Below are 18,993 nucleotides of genomic sequence, written 5' to 3'. Positions count from 1 at the left end.
ATGTGACCTTCTGTTGGAGAGTGGTGGACTTATCAGGCGCTGCATTCTTAAAGAAAATTGCCTCTCCCTCTCCCAGCAGCTATTGGTTGCCAGTAGTTTATAGGCTAGGTATTGACTTAGCAAGCAGTTCCTACAGGGAAGTGAGGAAACTCCAGAAGGGAGAGAGAGATCGATAAGTGTCTTAGAGAGTTGTGCCCACATTGTGGGGCCCCAGAGGTTGTGAGAGGTTTGAGATGGCCATGTTGTAGGTGCCCAAGTATAGGAGACTCCAAGGGCCAGAGAGAGGACACTTACCGAGTAGATGAGGAGAGGCAGATGGTTAAAGCATGTGGTGGGAAGAAGTGACTGAAGAGTTGGACTCTAGAATTTGGAGTCAAATATGGTGGGTGGCAGAAGCCAACAGAAACAAATGAGCCATACATACCTCAGGAGATTCAAATCAGTAGCTTGGTTCAGAGAGGCCAAATCCCTTATAAGGGAACTAATATATGCCACTCTCAGCTTTCAGCACCAGATGAAAAAAAAAATGAGGACGTGACTACTCATGTCATGAGAAGGAGAAGGTTTATTGTAGATATGAGGGAGGAAACAGCTAGAGGCTTCTGGAAGGGTACAGACTGAACAGGGCCATGAGAGGAGGTGGGGGTGGGGGTGGGGGCAGTGAGAGAGGAAGTGAGTGGCATGCAGACCAAGGGAGATCCAAGAGCAGAGTCAGCCAGGAGCCAAGAGAGCACATGACCAAAATAGTTGAGGTTATTATATAGGGATCAGAGACTGCAGGAAGCAGAAGCACATGGGAGGGAGAGGTTTAGGGTATGGGGTGGGGTGAGAAGTGCTGGGAGGAGCCACAACTGAGTCATGTTGGGAAAGAAGGAAGGAGCCACAGGTACCAAATGATGCTGAAAGAGCTGACCACCTTCTGCTTTGATGTTAAGAGGCACCTCAGTTAACCATTTGCCCCAGATTTCTTTGAGATCTAACAACAATAAATTACCAAAAATAAACTTTTTCAAATTATACTTTCAATGCCATGAAAGCTACTTAGGAATCAGTTTAAGGATCTGAAGGACTGAAAGCCCTAATATGTTACTAAGAGAAATTAAAGAACACTGAAATAAATGAAAAGGTATCCTGTGTTCATGAATCAGAAGAGTGAATAATGGAAAGTCGGAAAAACTTATCAAAATAGTTTATAGATTTAGTGAACTCTCTATTGAAATCCAAATTTAGTATTTTTTCCAAAACTAGGAAAGTGAAATTTTCTAGAAATTATGTGTAATTGCAAGGCACCTCCAAGTAACTAAAACAATTTTGAAAATAAAAAGTTGGAGGATTCTTGCTTGCTGATTTTGGAACTTCTAAACTACAGTAATGAAAACAGTGTGGAACTGGCATAAGGGCAGATGTATTAGTATAGATCAGTGGATGAACTCAAAATTTGAGTTAATTTCATTAGTATGCAAAGAACAATGGAAAAATAGGTTTTATTCAACATATTATTCTGAGACAAGTGTTTTGTTTTGAGCAAAGTTTTCACTCTCCACCCCAGGCTGGCCTCCAATGGGAAAATAATAGTCTTTTCAACCTATTATTCTGGAACAAGTGCTCTTTTTTTCTTTTTTCTATTTTTGAGCAAAGGCCTCACTGTGCAGCCCAGGCTGGCCTTGAACTCACTATGTAGCCCAGGCTGGCCTTGAACTTATTATGATACCTCTGCCTTGGACTCTCAAACACAATTTGAGGAATGAGCCATCATGATTAGCAACAACTGGAAATTTATCTGCAAAAGAATAAAAACAGATCCATAGATCTTTACCTCATGCCATAAATTATTTTTCCTTCTTCCCTCTAAATCTTCTCATGTCCCTTTTGTTTTCTTTCAAATTCATGGTCTCTTTTTTCATTATTGTTACACACACACACACACACACACACACACACACACACACACACATTCTTAAATAAATAAATATAACCTGGACTCTTTGACTCTTTGTATAATGTCGCTTGTGTGTTTGTGTATGGTTTCAGGACTGACCATTTGGAATTAGATTACCAGTTCATATATTCTTCTCTGGGGAAGAATTTTTCTTCCACTCTTAGCACTCCTTAGTTGCCTGTAGTTATTTGTCTAGGACTGTGGCCTTGTGAGCTTTCCCCATTTCATGTTAACATGTCTATTGGTGTAGTCCTGGCTCAGGTCATGTTTAGGCAGCCATGATGGTGATGCTTCATGACTGTAGCTTCTGACATTTCTAGGAAACATGAATTAACAGCAATATCTCTGTTTTTCTGGCCCTTACCATCTTTCTGCTCCCCTCTTCTGCCATGATCCCCAAATCTTAGGTGCAGCGTTTATATATATATATATATATATATATATATATATATATATATATATATATATATATATAGGTTTATTAGTTGGGACTGGTCTTCAGAACTCTGCATTTTGATTGGTTAGCTTTTCTGCAATGGTTCCCATTCTTTGCAAAGATACCAGAAGGCACAATATAAGTTTCCAAAGGGTGAAGGTAATCAACAGTCCTATGCAGCTATGATGTCTATGAACCATAACAATGACCAGCGTGACACCATAACCCTAAAAGTACAGTAGTATTAGACACACCTCAGCAGTAAGCAACAGCTCTCTAATTCGGTTTAAGGCTTGCTTAATGAGAGAGAAATCATACTTGGTACTGGAAAACTAGACAACTGCACATCGCTTGTGAAGTTATGGATCTTTTTTTTCCTTTTATTTTATTTTATGATACCATTCAGTTCTATATATCAGCCACGGATTCCCTCGTTCTCCCCCCTCCTGCCCCCCTCCCCTTCTCCCCAGCCCACCCCCATTCCCACCTCCTCCAGGGCAAAGCCTCCCCGGAGGACTGAGATCGACATGGTAGACTCAGTCCAGGCAGGTCCAGTACCCTCCTCCCAGACTGAGCCAAGCATCCCTGCATAAGCCCCAGGTTTCAAACAGTCAACTCATGCAATGAGCACAGGACCCGGTACCACTGCCTAGATGCCTCCCAAACAGATCAGGCCAATCAACTGTCTCACTATTCAGAGGGCCTGATCCAGTTGGGGGCCCCTCAGCCTTTGGTTCATAGTTCATGTGTTTCCATTCGTTTGGCTATTTGTCCCTGTGCTTTATCCAACCTTGGTTTCAACAATTCTCATTCATATAAACCCTCCTCTTCTCACTAATTAGACTCCCGGAGCTCAACCTGGGGCCTAGCCGTGGATCTCTGCATCCAGATTCCCCAGTCCTTGGATGGGGTTTCTGGCACGACTATTAGGGTGTTTGGCCATCCCATCACCAGAGTAGATCAGTTCCGGCTGTCTCTCGACCATTGCCAGCAGTCTATTGTGGGGGTACATATACACAATGGAATACTACTCAGCAGAGAAAAACAATGACATCATGAGGTTTGCAGGCAAATGGATGGATCTAGAAAAAATCATCCTGAGTGAGGTAACCCAGACTCAGAAAGACAAATATGGTCTGTACTCACTCATAGGAGGATACTAGTGGTGGAACAAGGATGACTGGACTGCTACTCACACCACCAGGGAGGCTACCTGGAAAACAGGACCCCAAGAAAGACACAAGGATCACCCAATGACGGAGAAATGGCTGAGATCTACATGAACAACCTGGACATGAGTGGGAGTAATGAAGGGCGAGGGTTGAGGGAAAGAGAGCCTGTGGGAGCGGGAGATCCCAGCTGGATCAAGAACAGAGAGGGAGAACAAGGAATAGGAGACCATGGTAAATGAAGACCACAAAAAAAGGGAAGAAACAAACTTGCTAGAGAGGCCCACAGAAATCCACGAAGTTATGGATCTTGAAGGAGAACCAACAACCACCACCACTTTACTAAACCAGCATAATCCCTAACTACACTCTATTTATTCTCATACCCACAGATAAGTGTAGCTCTTGCTTTTCTTTGGTACAAATTTGGCTTTTGAGAAGTGCTTTGGAGCTTATTCTCATCTAACCACTGGGCTGGTCATTGTCCATTGTCATATGCAATGTACTTTTTGTCACATATCACAATCTGTTTGAGAAATGGTTCATTGAACTCCCACTGTACTGTACATTTGTTAACAGTCCCAAATGTATTATTGATGATACAAGTTCTCTCCCTTAAAGTATTTTGCATTTTGAATTTGAATAAGAAAATTGATTGAATTTGCTTTTTGTCTTACATCATTTCCATATTATACATTGAAGTAATTATCAAGCAATAAGTCATTAGCAAAAAAAATAAGGTGAGGAGTACATATCAAATGATGTGTGATGTAATCATATTTAATAATTCATTCTAATATAAAGCAACTAACTTAAGCAATGCCAAAGTTGCAATTACATTTACACTAACTTAACCTTCCTCCCCAACTTGTCAATAAAAACTATCTGTATCTTGATTAATTTAATCAATTGACTATTTTCTGCCCCGATAACTTCCTTACCTGGACAATCAATAGAACGTGGGTGAAAAACCTAATCAATTTATACACTCAGTATAGTTGATTGATATTTTCACTTTCCAATTTGGATTTACATTGCTTGTATTATTATGTAGGTTTGTCTACTTCTTCCTAGTGAGCATTCACACTTCCAGAGAACATTGTTTTTAAATTATTTTTTAATTTTTGAGACTAAAATATAATTACTTCATTTCCTTCATCCCTTTTTTCCATTCAAACCTTCCCATATACCCCTCCTTGCTCTCTTTCAAATTCATGGCCTCTTTTTAAAAATTAGCTATTCATCCAGAGAATTTCCTGCCCTAAATAGTAAATAGGTATTTGTGATCTGGAACCAAAAGTTCAGGTAGTCAAATTTAACCCATGACCAATGTTCAGTGGCTCACTAGGGCTATTTTTCTGATCCTAATTTTGTCACTGTTTCCATATTCTAAGTATATGTAGACATTGTCTCTAGGTGTATTTCTACAAGTCTCTCCACAATGATGAAATCAAATTTGAGACTTTTTTTCAGTATTCTAGAAGAATATTATGTAATTCTAAAATAAATTTCTCAAAACAAGATAATCATTCATATATTTAAAAAGTAATAGTCCTAAAACTATGTTGTAAAACATTCTGCCATTCTAGCCCAGCATATAGAGCTACTTTTGTCTTTGACATTGGCCAGGGAATTTTATTAACTCCTCACTAATTATGCACATAAAAATGGCTTCTGCTGTTGTCATCTCTCAATTTAAATCTGTAGAATTATTGTTCCTATTATAAACATATTTCTTCATATATCAGAATTAATAGTAAGTCTAAGATAGACCAAATTAACACAACACTCCAAATTTCCATAGTGATGATCTTTCTCAAATGAACTTCTACTATATTGATGGAATATACAATGTCAGAACATCATACTGCAGTACAGAAAAGCAGACAAACAAAAAACCAACAACAAGCACATCTTTCTTGTTGAGGTGACTGATTAAGACATTTAATGAAGCCTGCTTTCTATAAATTATTTAAATGCTATCAAATTTTGCTAATGACCAATAACTATTTTGACCATGAACCATTTCATTTATCAAGCTGCTGCAGCTAGGCCATATAGATCTGAGTGGCACATACTACTACACAGTGCCATGGTGATATCTGAGCCAGGGCTGTAGCTGAGGACTACTATGTCTGGGTCTGTGGGTCTAATGCAGCCAGGGTCTGTGTGGATGTATGTGGCTTTTTTTTTTTTTACCATTGAGGGCCATACTGATTCCCAGAGTCTGGGCTACCACCTGGAGCTGTGTTGGTGTCAAGGACTTCACTGACACTGGGGCCATGCTGATCTGGGTGGCCTTCACTCCTACCTGGGACCATGGTGACATCCAGACCTGGGCTGCTACTGAGGACCATGTCTGGGTCCATGGTCCTACCGTAGGGGAGGTCTGTGCTGAAGTCTATGGCTAATGAGGAGGCCCAGGATCTGGAAGGCAACCTATGGCTTTATTAGAGTCTAGGGGTCATGCTGCAACCAGGCCCATACAGATCTGAGTGGCCTTCACTGCTACCCAATGTTATGGTGACATCTGGACCATAGCTGTAGCCAAGGGCTGTATCTGGGTCTATGGCCTACTGCAGTCAGGGTCTATGTTGATGTCTGAGACTTTTGTTACCATCAAAGGCCATGTGGATGCCTGAGGTCTGGGGCCATATTAGTCTCCAAGGGCCTTGCTGCCACTGGGGCCTAGCCAATCTGAGTGGCCTGCACTGCCACCTGAGGCAGTGGTGACATACAGACCTGGCTGCTGCTGAGGACCATGTCTGGGTCTGTGGTCTTACCTCGACTGGGGTCTGTGTTGAAGTCCGAGGCCCGTGTTGCCACCGAAGGTCACACAGAAGCCTGGGGTTGGGGCTGCAACCTGTGGTCTTGTTGGTGTCCAGGGGTCATGCTGCCACCAGAGCCATCCCAACCTGGGTGGCCAGTCCTTCCACCTGGAGCCAGAATGTCATCTGGCTGGAGCTGCTGCCATGGGCCGTGTCTATGTCCTGTTTCAGCTGCAGCTGGGGTCTGTGTTGAGGTCTGTGGCCTATGTCACCTCAGGGGGGCCATATGAACCACATGTGATGAAATCAGAGGGCCATGCTGAATAGGCCCCACTTCACTGACCCCGAGAAAGCTGGACCTGCCTCTTGCTGGACACTGCAGCAAGAGAACTGGCTCCGACCCTCACAGCAGAACTGCACTCCGGAGAGATGATGGTCACAAGCCTCACCACAAGCGAAGGAGAACTGACCCTAATGGCAATGGATCTAGAAGGGATGGCTCCACCCTCTTGCCTGAGTTGGGAGGCCCCATTGGCCCAGACTGATCAGCTCAGCTAACATGCAGACCCACAGCTGGGACTTGGATTGGCCCACCCTGACATCTACCCCATCTAGGACCTGATGGAGCTCATGAAGGGACTGATTGTGTGGAACTCTACCCAAAGAATCTCCATGACTCTGGGCAGACCTGGGATATCCCAGAGGAGTTTTGGTGAGAATCCAGTGATGATGGTGTGCCAGAAACCAGAGGCCTTGAACCAGACCAATGACTCATTACAATGAGCATTTGCTTCTAAAGCTGATTGGAAAAAGGGATATATTATGTGACATACCACTCCCAATGCCACCAGGATGAGTGAAGAGATGTTGGAGAGGCAGGAAATATAGAGGAGCGAAGAGGGTTTTTTCGGTTTTGTTGTTGTTGTAGTTTGCTTGCTTGCTTGTTAGATTGTTTTGTTTTGGTTTAATTTTTTTTTAATTTTTCTTTGGGGGATACTACAGGAGTGAAGGGAGGATATGGGGGCACTGAGAAGTGAATGGAACTAGGGTGCATGATGTGAAATTTTCATAGACTCAATAAACTGTTTAGAAAAAAAAGAAAGACAAATGAGGATCTGGGGTGATAAAACACAAAAGCACATAGAAAACTATCCCCTAAAGGAAGAAATTTTACATTCTTGTAAAATATTGGCTTCCATGTAGAGAGATGCTGTTGGTGTCACATTTGCTGTTCTAGAACAGACCATCTGAGTAGTGCTTCCAGCAGGGCAGTGGGGGGGGGTAGTAGAATTATAGATGTAAATTGTGGCTTGGGTATTCACGACAAGCTGACTTAGTTCTTTTTAGTGGGATGTATCATAGAAACAAAACAAAATGAAACAAATTGCATTGTTGGCAGTGGAGGAATGAAAACAAGGGATCAAAGACACAAGAGGGACTGCTTCATCCTTCTTGCCTGCAAGATACTTCTAGAATTTGTTTTATTTTGCTCAAGGGTCATCTCATCTTTTGATTAAATGGAACACCAGTATATACAGATCTCTGTTTTGTGATATTTTGATTGCATTCTGATGCTCCCAAGACTGTCAATAATGCTTGTTTTGAATCAGAGGGCAGAGCTAGCTACTAGATGACCAAAATTAATGATAGAGGTTTTAGAGGATTGAGGACAGATAGATACAGTAAGTAGTAGGGTGGAGCTGAGAGAGTCTCGGCCCTTTTGGATGGAGGAACAAAAGAGACATGAGGTCACTAGTTGCTTCTCTGCTGCTTCTTTGATCATTTGGATTCTTACCTCACTGTCTGACTCCCAAGTTTTTATTGATAAAGAATAATTAGATAAACACTTTAGGTCTCTTTTTTTTTGCTTAAAAAATAAGTGCAAGAATTAAAAATGTCTAAGTGGTGCCATGCTTTGTGGGAGAGAAAGAAAAGTGCAATAATGTTTGTTGTATTGATCTGGAGACCCTTGTCATCCTGGCTGATTACAGATGAATTGCAAGGAGCAGAACCAGATATGGATTACATGGAGGTAGAGAATAGAAGGTGGCCATACCTAGAAGTGATATTTTCCAATCAAGGAGTGCATTTGGAGAATTCTTTTTATTTTTTATTATATATTTTAAAAAAATTTAAAACATTTTCATCTTTTTGTCATGTTCTTTCCCCTCCCCCAAGTTCTCTCAGATCATCCCTGGCTCCCTCTCCTGCCACATATTCCAGGAAAACAAAACAAAATAAACAAACAAAAGGCTTCTACCACCACCAAAAACCAAAACTGCTAACCCATAACAAAAAGAAAAGCATACAAAACCCAGATTCTGTCTTGTCTTGTCCAACTTCTTCTAAGCATGAGGCCTTCCCTGGAGTGAGTGTACTTTATCTATCCAGTGTCATCCTATAAGAGAAATCAGATATTCCCTCACCCAGCAGGTATTAATTGAAAATAGCTTCTTGATTTGGGAGTGGGCCTTTGTGCTCACTTCCCCTACTCAGTGGTGAGGTTTTGTCTAGTTTGAATTTGTGTAGGTCTTGGTGTGAGTTCACACATACATCAGTCCTGTTGTATCTGTAGGACATTGTTTCCTTGGAGTCATCCATAAACTCTGGCTCTTACAGTTGTTCCACCTCTTCCTCCACATAGATCTCTGAGCCTCAAGGGTAGGGCTTTGATAAAGACATACCACTTTGAGCTGAGTGCTACAAGGTGTCTCACTGTCTGCACATTTTCCAGAAGTGAGCCTCTGTGTTAATTCTCATCTACCGCAAGAGGAAACGTCTCTGATGAGGGTTGGATGATTCAGTGTTGTTCTACGGGTATAGCAGTATGTCATCAGAAGACGTACTTCTATGTTCATTTAGAAGTGGTAAGTTCTCCTGCAGAACCTATGACCTATCTTGTCTCAGGTTCTTGGCCTCATTAACAGTGTTAGATGGGTTCCATTTCATGGAGTAGGTCTTAAATCCAATAAACAGAAATGGTTAGTTACTCCCATAACATTTGTGTCATTATTGCACCAGTATGTTTTGCAGGAAGGTTGCTGTTATAGGTCACAGGGTTAGCAGCTAGGTGAGATTGATTACTTTTCTCCTCTGGTAGAGTGTGTAAGTACCTTCCAGCACTATGAATGCTAGTAAGTAGAGGAGAAGCTTATAGTTGTACACCAGCTCAATTTCTCTGTGCTCTGGGACATAAGTAAGTGATGCCTTCAGAAATAGGGCCTTATTATCAGACTGCAGTGAGTAACCAGTTACATTTGCCAACTATGGGGCCCCTTCATCCAGTGACTTAACAAGATGTAACCCATTCCTGGTATTAGGTGATTTACTTAGTAGTATTTAACTTCTAGTTGGGCCATTTTCTCCCCCATTATATGGTAACTCCATTTAAATTCCTTGTATGCATTTTAGAAGAACATTATAGATGGTTGCTAATGTTATTAGTTACCCCTATGATTCTGCTTTGGGGGAGTTATTTATTAAGGATGAGCTCCTCTGACTTTGTCTATGGAATGGAACAATTGGGTTTATGGCAGTCCTTGAGTCCTTCGGTGGCCATTCTACATGGCAGATCTCTTCTTGTATTCTTGTGTTCCTCTAATCCTCATTGTGTAGTATTGTCTTTATGCTAACTGTGTCAATAGTACTATGAATGCAGTTGCGTTAAGTGACATTGCCTGTCCTATGGGACACTATGTCTAAATTTATCCAACTTTAAAAAACAAATCATTTTGTTAAAAAGGAAAGAAATATTTCTGAACTTGTAATATTGAGTGTCACATCCTTATCTATCTTTCTCATTCAAAACACAAAACACTCAGTTTGGGCTCCATTAAAGTGTATAGTGACAGAGATGAAATGAGGAAGGACGGAGTCTAGATGATGGTTTCCTCTTTAGAGAAGGATTGCTTCTCTGCAGTCTTCTTTCTCCAGCCCAGTGTCCATGACTGTGTATCTGTATAGTTTTGTTTTCATTTTGAAATGAACCCTGAGACTTTTGGTACTATCTTATTTCCTCTTTGCTCTAAGAATGAGAGTTGTTACTTAGGCCTGAATTTTTGGTCACATCACATCAATCACACTTTTTGTCCATAAGTATTGGTTCAGGAATATGTGCGTTATATTAGGAGAAACTTCTATGGAAAATGTTTTCCTAGTCTTTAGCACTTGATTGAATTTTTCTGTCCTTTGAAGAGCATGTTGCCCTAGGAATCACTAGAACTACATTAGAACTTAGAAAGGACAAACAACTCAAGATGAGCTTATCAGATAGGGAAAAGAATCTGGGGATGTTATCTGACTGCTAGACTGAAGTTCATCTACCCTAAAACCTGCATGCCCTGACACTGGATTTTGATTGCATATGCCTTTTGTTTAAACTATTTTTGAGTTGACTTTTTTGTTACTTGCAATGTAATTCATCCTAATAATACAATGAATTGAATATGATTTGAAATGGTGGTAAACTACAGACCATTTTTCCACCATACATTCAAACTAGCTTAGGAGCTCTTTCAGAAGTGATGGAGCTTCAAGGTGGGTGGAAGAAATTTCAGGCAAAAGGGAGTCTTTGGGATAACAATACTGCTGTCCTTAGAGTCTTTTTCTGACGGTCCGTAGAGCCCCCAGGAAGCTAACTTTCTGCCATAGGTGTTAAAATTGCATAGGTATGAAATAGCTATCATGTATATGAAAGTAATGATATACTACTGAGAAAACAAAGCACTGCTGTTATTTGCTTCCTGGTTGATTTATTAGTGTCATGAGGAAGTCCTATACATCATAAGCCATGAGACCTTTTTTGATGGAGAGTAGATCTTTGGGCTAATGATGTGGGGGACCCTGGTTACAGTGCTGAAGAGCAGAAGAAAGGTGGGCACCATAAAATCATTTTTGATGCGTTTTTCTCTGCAATGTTGTAGCACTGTCTTGCCCTCCTTAGTTTATTTCCAAGCTGCACTGAACTTTGTATTTTTCACTGTCATTTTTATTATATATTTACTATTCCAGAATGAGTGTGTGTGTGTCAAGAAACTTCTACCAAACTGGTTGAGAATAAACAAAAGCTATGAAGTTGGTAGCATATATACTTGCTGATGTGTAATGACTGGGATTTATTTCTCTTGGGGAATGAAGTCATGTATTGTCCTTCATACCTTCTTTGCCCTACAATGAGTCCTGTCATGATTCATGCCTCCCACAATGGAATGTAGTATCTTGTTTTAGAAAAATTCTATAGTAGAAATTTCAGTGAATGCTGCAGTGAATATAAACTGTTTTATGAAACCATCAGGTGAGTTTTAATATATAGGGCATTCATAAAATCTGTGTGCCTCAAAATTTTGATAAATTTACTTGTCCACAAGATATGTTATGTATGTAATGCAACAAATAAATCATTAACAGTATACTTAAATGAAATTTGAAATGCTTTTTATTTGTTTACATTTATTTATACTTAGTAGTTACATATTGAGGTACCAGAAATGATAACAATCAAATAAACTAAAATCAAGAAACATTTTCAAATAGTGGTCATAATTTGAAGATATCCTTTTCCATAAGATATCAAAATTTCTTCAATTTCAGGAACCGTTCCTCATTGTTCATCTTCAGAAGGAATATATTTATCTTGGTAGTGAATTAGAAACCAGTATGAGCATGAATGATATTTAAATGCCCAATATACCATTCCTTTCTTCACATGTCTGTTAAGTTCTTATTTTCCTTTGCAGAATACTTAAGAAAAATTTAGGATACTCTTACATAAGAAGTCAGAATATTTTATGGGTAAATGGATGCAAGCAATAGATCATAGGTAATAACAGACATTCTTATAAGTTTTTATGCCAATTTGCAGAATATTTTTATAGAAAAAGAATTTACATAGGAACCAATATAAGGACATCATTTGATTACGAACCTATTTTATTTAGAACAGAATTTTCACATTGGTAACTCAGTGTATAACATCTAGTTTATAATAAACAAAGCACTGCTCTTCATTTTTTTCCTTTGAAAGTAATAATTTTGCATACCGAACCTTTATTTTGTGGTGATATATGTTGAGATACCATTTAACCAAGAGGCATTTTGAATTACTTGTTTCCTTTGTACATTAAGGAATTTATTTGAAATTACTAGTTAAAATATTTGTTCAAAACAATTGAAGCTGAAGTGTAACTTAATTGGAAACTGATTAGAAACCAGAACATATTTTCTGGGAAGACAACATAAATTAGTAAAGTTTCAACAGAAAAATAAATCTGATATTTTTAGAAAGAGGTATATTTCAGCATTTACAAATTCTAGAGTAGCTATAAATGACAACTCTCAGCTGCCAAATTTATTCTAAGAAAAAAAAATGCTGTGTTAAAGAAATGAAGTTTAATTAAATAGAGATTAAGAATTCCAGTCTATGATCATACCTTCCTGACTGTGCCTGATCTTTTCTGATCTTGGAAGCTAAGCAGAGTTGGGCCTGGTTAGTACTTGGATGGGAGACATATTAGGAATTCCACTTTTTGCTTTCTTTCCCTACGCCTATCTTATTTTAGTTGTACCAAAATCCCACAGTGATGATTAAGTGGTAGGCTACCATCTTGAATCTTATCATTGTCCTTGGAACTGAGATTAGGATTGGATGAATAATAGGGCTTAGAAATATGCCCTTAGGACTTAAGATCCTGGGATATGTTAATGGTGATGCACTCTTGCTACCCTGAAGTGTGTGTATTCGCGAAAAATGCATCAGTCAGTCTTCTAAATAGTTATTTGGCTAGTTAGTTTTACTTGTCTGATTATTTCTTCAGTTAGTAAAAGTACTGTTTGGCTACTATGGGTAGAAAGGTAGGATGGGCTATTGTATAAATCCAAATACTGTATAGATTACAATTTCTCCATAGGAAAATCTGTCAGGAAATGGCAAAGAATTGCTTCCATTTCAATAGTTCTTGAAGAAACCTTGGAAATGCATTGAAAAGTTCTTGTTAGCCATGCTGTTATTTTCTGTTACCAGTCTTCAGATGAGAGCATGAAGTTATACAAAGGAGTTTGAAATCACAGCCTTTATCATAGCCAGAGGGTGGTTATTATGTAAAGAAACCCCAGAAAGGCAGTGAATTGCAAGCCACTGGAGAGTTTCTTTTGTCAAGCCTTCCTTGAGATGCTTTCTGAATATGAGAACATTTGTACATGGACAAATAATTAGAACTTTATATTCTTTGTCGCTTGAATTCTCCAATCAACATCATTAAGAAATTCTTTGTCATAAAATATGGGTACAGAAAAACTAAATTCAAATATGTCAACTTAGTAGCAAAGAGGGCAACAAAGTGTGTGTGAAATGAAAGCTGATGAGTACATGAAATATGTCTTTGAAAGTATTATATTTATTGTATCTATGTACACACACACACACACACACACACACACTTACTCACTACAACACACAAGTGGAGATCAGAGGACAACTGGTAGTAAGAGTTAGTTCTCTTCTTTTACTGTGTGCATCTCAGGCATGGAGCTCAGGTTGCCAGGCTTGGCAGCAAACCTGTTAACTCTCTGAAACATCACTGGCCCAGTGCCTTGGTAACTTTAAATTTATTCAAGACTAAAGAAAGATGGGGTAAATGGAATGTTTACTTTGAAAATGGGTTTTTCTTTGTGAGTGCAGAAGAAACTCCTGAAAGTTCAGGACATAACGCATTATCATGAATTCAGAGTAGAACTTGTGTGTGGCTATCAGGCAGGTTATACAAATGTAGCACTCAGTGATTAAAGCAACACAGGTTTTAGGTGATTCAAATCCCTCTTACTTGGAAGCAATAATCATTTTTAAATATGAAGGTCATAGCAAATATCAATTTTGGTTTGAGCTCATGCTTATGGAAACAGGGTGGCTGCTTTTTTATCTTTTCCTGTAATTTTTGAGATTATAATTTGATTACATTTCTCCCTTTCCTTTCTTCCTTCCAAATTCTTCCATATACCTCTCTCCACTCTCCTCCAAATTTATGGCCTCTTTTTGAAAAAACAAATTGTTAACATATATGTAAACAAATTGTTTATATATGCACATATATTTCTAAATATAACCTGATAAATCCATATAATGTTACCAGTGTGTATGTTTTGAGGGATGACTGCTTGGCATTGAACAATTAATTGATGTGGTCCTCCCTGGTGAAGACCACTTCTTTTCCCAGCTTTCCTCAGTTGCCTATAGTTCTTTGGTAGGCTTGAAACCTATCCATTTTGGCATGCCCATTGGTGTCATGGATTTGTTTATTGTAACTAGGTCAATAGGAACCTCTTTTAAGATTCGATAGAGGAAATCCAGGCATTTCTGAACTTTTTAGGTAGGGAAGAATGCAGATGTGTGAACCAAACATAACTGTTTGCTGAATTTCATGTGTTTTTTTTTCATGGTCCAGGACAGGCATAATATTTATTAAATATGATATTGGAAAGAAGGTTTAGTATAGAGCTGTGCCATAATGAATATGTTAGTTGATACATTCATGACAGCTCTGGGTTTTTTAAAAAATTTGGATATGAATGTAGTTTGTTTTTCCTCATAAACACCTTGAGCAAAATATTGCTGGATAAGTCATTGGAATACACACATTATAGATACCAGTGTGGAGCTGAGGTAAATGAATGCTAAAATCTGACCCAGAGGAACTTCTGTTGGAATTATAATTCCATATTCAAGGCACATAACAGGCTGTAAGGAGTGAGGTGGGACAAGAGGGTATGAAGCAACCAGCCTCCACTGAATTGGATCCTGAGATCCACATCAGCATGTCAACCATCCATCCATAATCTGAGTTTTTATAGGCATAACCTAAAAATTCAGTGATTAGCTCTATTTTAGTGGTTTGTCATTAGCTGTTTAAACCTAAAACAGTGACTAGAAACATAGCCAACTTACATTTGTGAAAGTGGGTTGTTCAATTTTTAGGAATTTCAAAATCAGTCATTAAACTCTGAAAAACTTGAAATAGACTATGCCTTTGCCCTTCCAGAGAGCTACTTGACAAAATTTATCACCATACCACTGGTTTGGTTGTTTCTTGAACATATAAAGAAGTTTCTTGTACATTAAAAGGTAAACCTACAATTAGAGTTCTTCTTGATCATGACAGAAAATTCTGGTTTTTCTTCAGTCATCTGATTACTTAATCTTGTTCTTATCTCAAAATTACTTACATTATTGAGTGCCAGATGGACAAAATCTTTCTTTGTGTTGACCATATCTGTAGCTTTAATTGCTTGGTAACTGATGATTTCTTCTTCTTTTGGTGGTCTTATGCTGATGGAGACCTTAATGAGGTTTAATTTGTCTGCTTTTATTACTGACCTATGCCCATGCTAGGTTCAACAAAAAATACTTCCGGATCCAGAGAGATAATCAAGGATTTGTTCAGTGTCTGTATGGATCTCCAAGAATATTTCTAATTCTAGCAGACACCATTGGAGCCCTCTCAGTGCCTTTCATCCTGTGTTAGCATGCCTCTCCTGCCATCACCTGTGTTCTTCTGACAACTCTCTTCCAGGCCATGGGTGGAGCAAGCAGGAGGTGACTTAATGGTTACATTCTGATGAGGAAATAAGGAGTGTTTTCATACAGTATATGATAGCAGCTGAAGTTAAATACACTAACATCTTTTTGTCCTCAGGTGTAACAACTCTGAAAGATGGTCTACAACCATTTACAAAAAGTTGCAGATGGGATTTTGTTTCATAGAAGTATTTACGCATGAACATAGCATTTAATTATTTTCAGCTCCTTTGCCATATCACTTTCTGTCTGTTCTGCAGGTACTGCTGGAAATCCCCTCCGAAATAAGCTACTGGCCTAAGCATCCTGCCTCTGAGTCTTATTCTGGGAAAGATTCAACCTAAGACACTCATTCTTTCATTATTTTGTCAATAACAGATTGCAAAGCGTTATGATCTAAATTCTGAAAAGCACTTGGGTTGTAATACCCAGGTAAGAAGATTCTTGGCTAGAAGATCACATATTTGTAATTGTTCATCAGTGTATGCTTTGTGTTTAATGCTGTATGGTGGCCAAACATTTTTGCAGTGGTTTTTGTTCTGTTTTCCCTTTGTCATGTCACTGTAAGGTATAAGAGACACATATGTACTTAATTTGAGTTGAATGATTTATATTTAAGTCGCTCAATAAATACAAAATGACATTACACTTGATTATGTGACTTACAGTCTGTAGTTGTAGATACATACTTCTGTAATTTTTGGAATAGAATTCATCTGGAAGATACATCAACCACCACTTACTGTGATCCAGGAGTATTTAGAAATAGTAAAGTTTTTAATCAAGATCATATGAGTCATATTTGCTGCAATCTGTGGATATACTTGCCCTTAGAAACAGTGAAGGAATAGGGAATTGGTATGGGCATTTCTAGAGACATGAAAAAAGAAAAAACCCACCAATATAATATGATCTAAACACTTTTCATTTGTAATGATTTTCTATTCCAGTTGTTAATGGAAAGAGAAATTATATGTCCTAAATGATTGAAAAATAAAGACATAGTATGAGTTTGTGGTTTATAATGTTCAATTTCCAGATTATGTTGATAAAAAGAGTACTGGACTACAAATCTCAGAGTATCACAACTCAGTTTTTCTATAATTAAACTCTCTGTATATATGGAAAGGAATCAATTACTGCTGTCAGATCTTCCTAAGTTTTACTATTTAAATCATAGAACATTAGTTGTAAATATTTATTAACCACACTTAATACTATACAGAATACATTCTGAGAGTTCTTGAGTTTTCCTATAATTTTCTCATAACACAAGATCAAGTGAAAAATTAAGTAGACCTCTTTGCTAACAGCCTTGTATTTCTTAATTCATAGAAATACAAACAAATAAAATCACTTGGTATCATTTATTTGATGACCTGCAGTTCATGAGAATCGGCCTTTTTATGGATTCAGCATCTATATTTCTTCTTATGCTATAGAAAGAACTATTTATTATAGTTCTTTTGAAATTAGTTATCTGAATACTGTGATTCAAGGGATTTTTTATTTAAAATTTGCTGTTCTGTAAATTTTGCCACAGGAATAGGGTTTTCCTGTAGATTCTGGAATGCCATCTTAATCTAACTCCTGAGGGGAACTAGCACTTGCTCCCAAATAGGTGGGGCTGATATCATGGCTCATGCTTTAGTTTGAGAAATTTTAGTTTTCTTGCCTTTCACTCATTGCTATTTATTAATATTTAATCCTAAGAAGTAACTTTTAAATTTTTTCCCAGGTAAGATATCACTGACTACCCATCTCTGATGGCTTTGAATACAGAGTATATTCTTTCTCAGTTTTCTGACTGAATACATACTATCAGCATTATCATCCCTTTAAAGTCTTTCCATTTATGTGTCAAGGCCAAATGAAAATATCTTACAGTGAGATCAAAAAACTATTCTAAGCTTAAGATCAAGCCCTGTTGTCTTGTTGATCAATGCCCATTCTTTGCAGCCCTTCATTCTGGTTTGTGTTCCAGCCAGAGTGAAATACTTCATGAGTTACAACAGTCACAATTTTATAAAGGAGTGTGATTAAAAAGAACCCCATTCAACACTCAAATAATCTACAGTCTATTTTTGAGGCAGAAGATTATTTTTAAAGAAATTTTCCTTTTTATCTTTACTCATGGATAAAGGGAACAGAAATGAGAAAATATTACCCATTACCAAGTACTGTCTATGTACAGAAGGCATCCAGTTTGCCTGATAACCTCATTTTAGATACATGCCAAAAGCTTGTTTTCATTCTTCTTCCAACATTATTGTGTTTTTAAGGTAGCAACCTACTTTTTGTCCTGTCCATAAATCTGGGACATGTGCATTATTTTGCCATTTAGGATGTAAATCCAACCAAGTATGTGTTGAAAGTTTAAAGTGAATTCACTCATTTTCTCTTTTCCCTTATCCCTTATTTTCCATACTATTTAGAGAAATGTCAATTCTTCAGAGTAAAACAAAATAGGTAAAAATCCAAAATATTAAATTTAGTTTTTATGGATGTCTTACCACCATGAAATATTTCCAAGTTAGCTCAATTAATTGAGTGTACAACTATGATATGCCCCTAGCAATTGGTACTGGAGGACTAGTGTGAAATAGCTTTCTAACTTGGATTTTTTTAAAATTCATATTACAAGTTTGGCTTCTTTAAAAAGAAGTCAGCCTGGTGCACCTTTTTCCACTTGCTGGAGAGTTACTATTGGTATGTGAAGGTCCATGCAGAAATTATATTGTGGATACTTACACACTTAAGTTCAACCTGAGACTCCAGACACTTTCCCTCATGTGTGGGGTAGGGGGAGGAGAGGGAGGGATAAAAAAGGGAGAGAGAGGGGAATCTGGTTTCAGTTACCATGGAAATAGGCTAAATAAGGACTTTAACAGACAGGAGTATGGCAGTTCCCAGCTGCTGAATTTTAGCACAGTACTATTGAGACAAGATCTGAATGCATCCAAATCCTTTCTATTATGAGATCAATATTATAATTTGGTACCTGGAACATATCATTTTGGATACAAACTTTCTTTGTGACAGGGATAATCACTCATCCATTCAGTTAGCCTTGTGAAAAGAACTCAAGCATAAAACTCGCCTAGCACAATTGCTTC

Source organism: Peromyscus leucopus, chromosome X (assembly GCF_004664715.2).
Source record: "Peromyscus leucopus breed LL Stock chromosome X, UCI_PerLeu_2.1, whole genome shotgun sequence".
NCBI classification, from domain to species: Eukaryota; Metazoa; Chordata; class Mammalia; order Rodentia; family Cricetidae; genus Peromyscus; species Peromyscus leucopus.
This window is presented reverse-complemented; position numbering follows the sequence as displayed.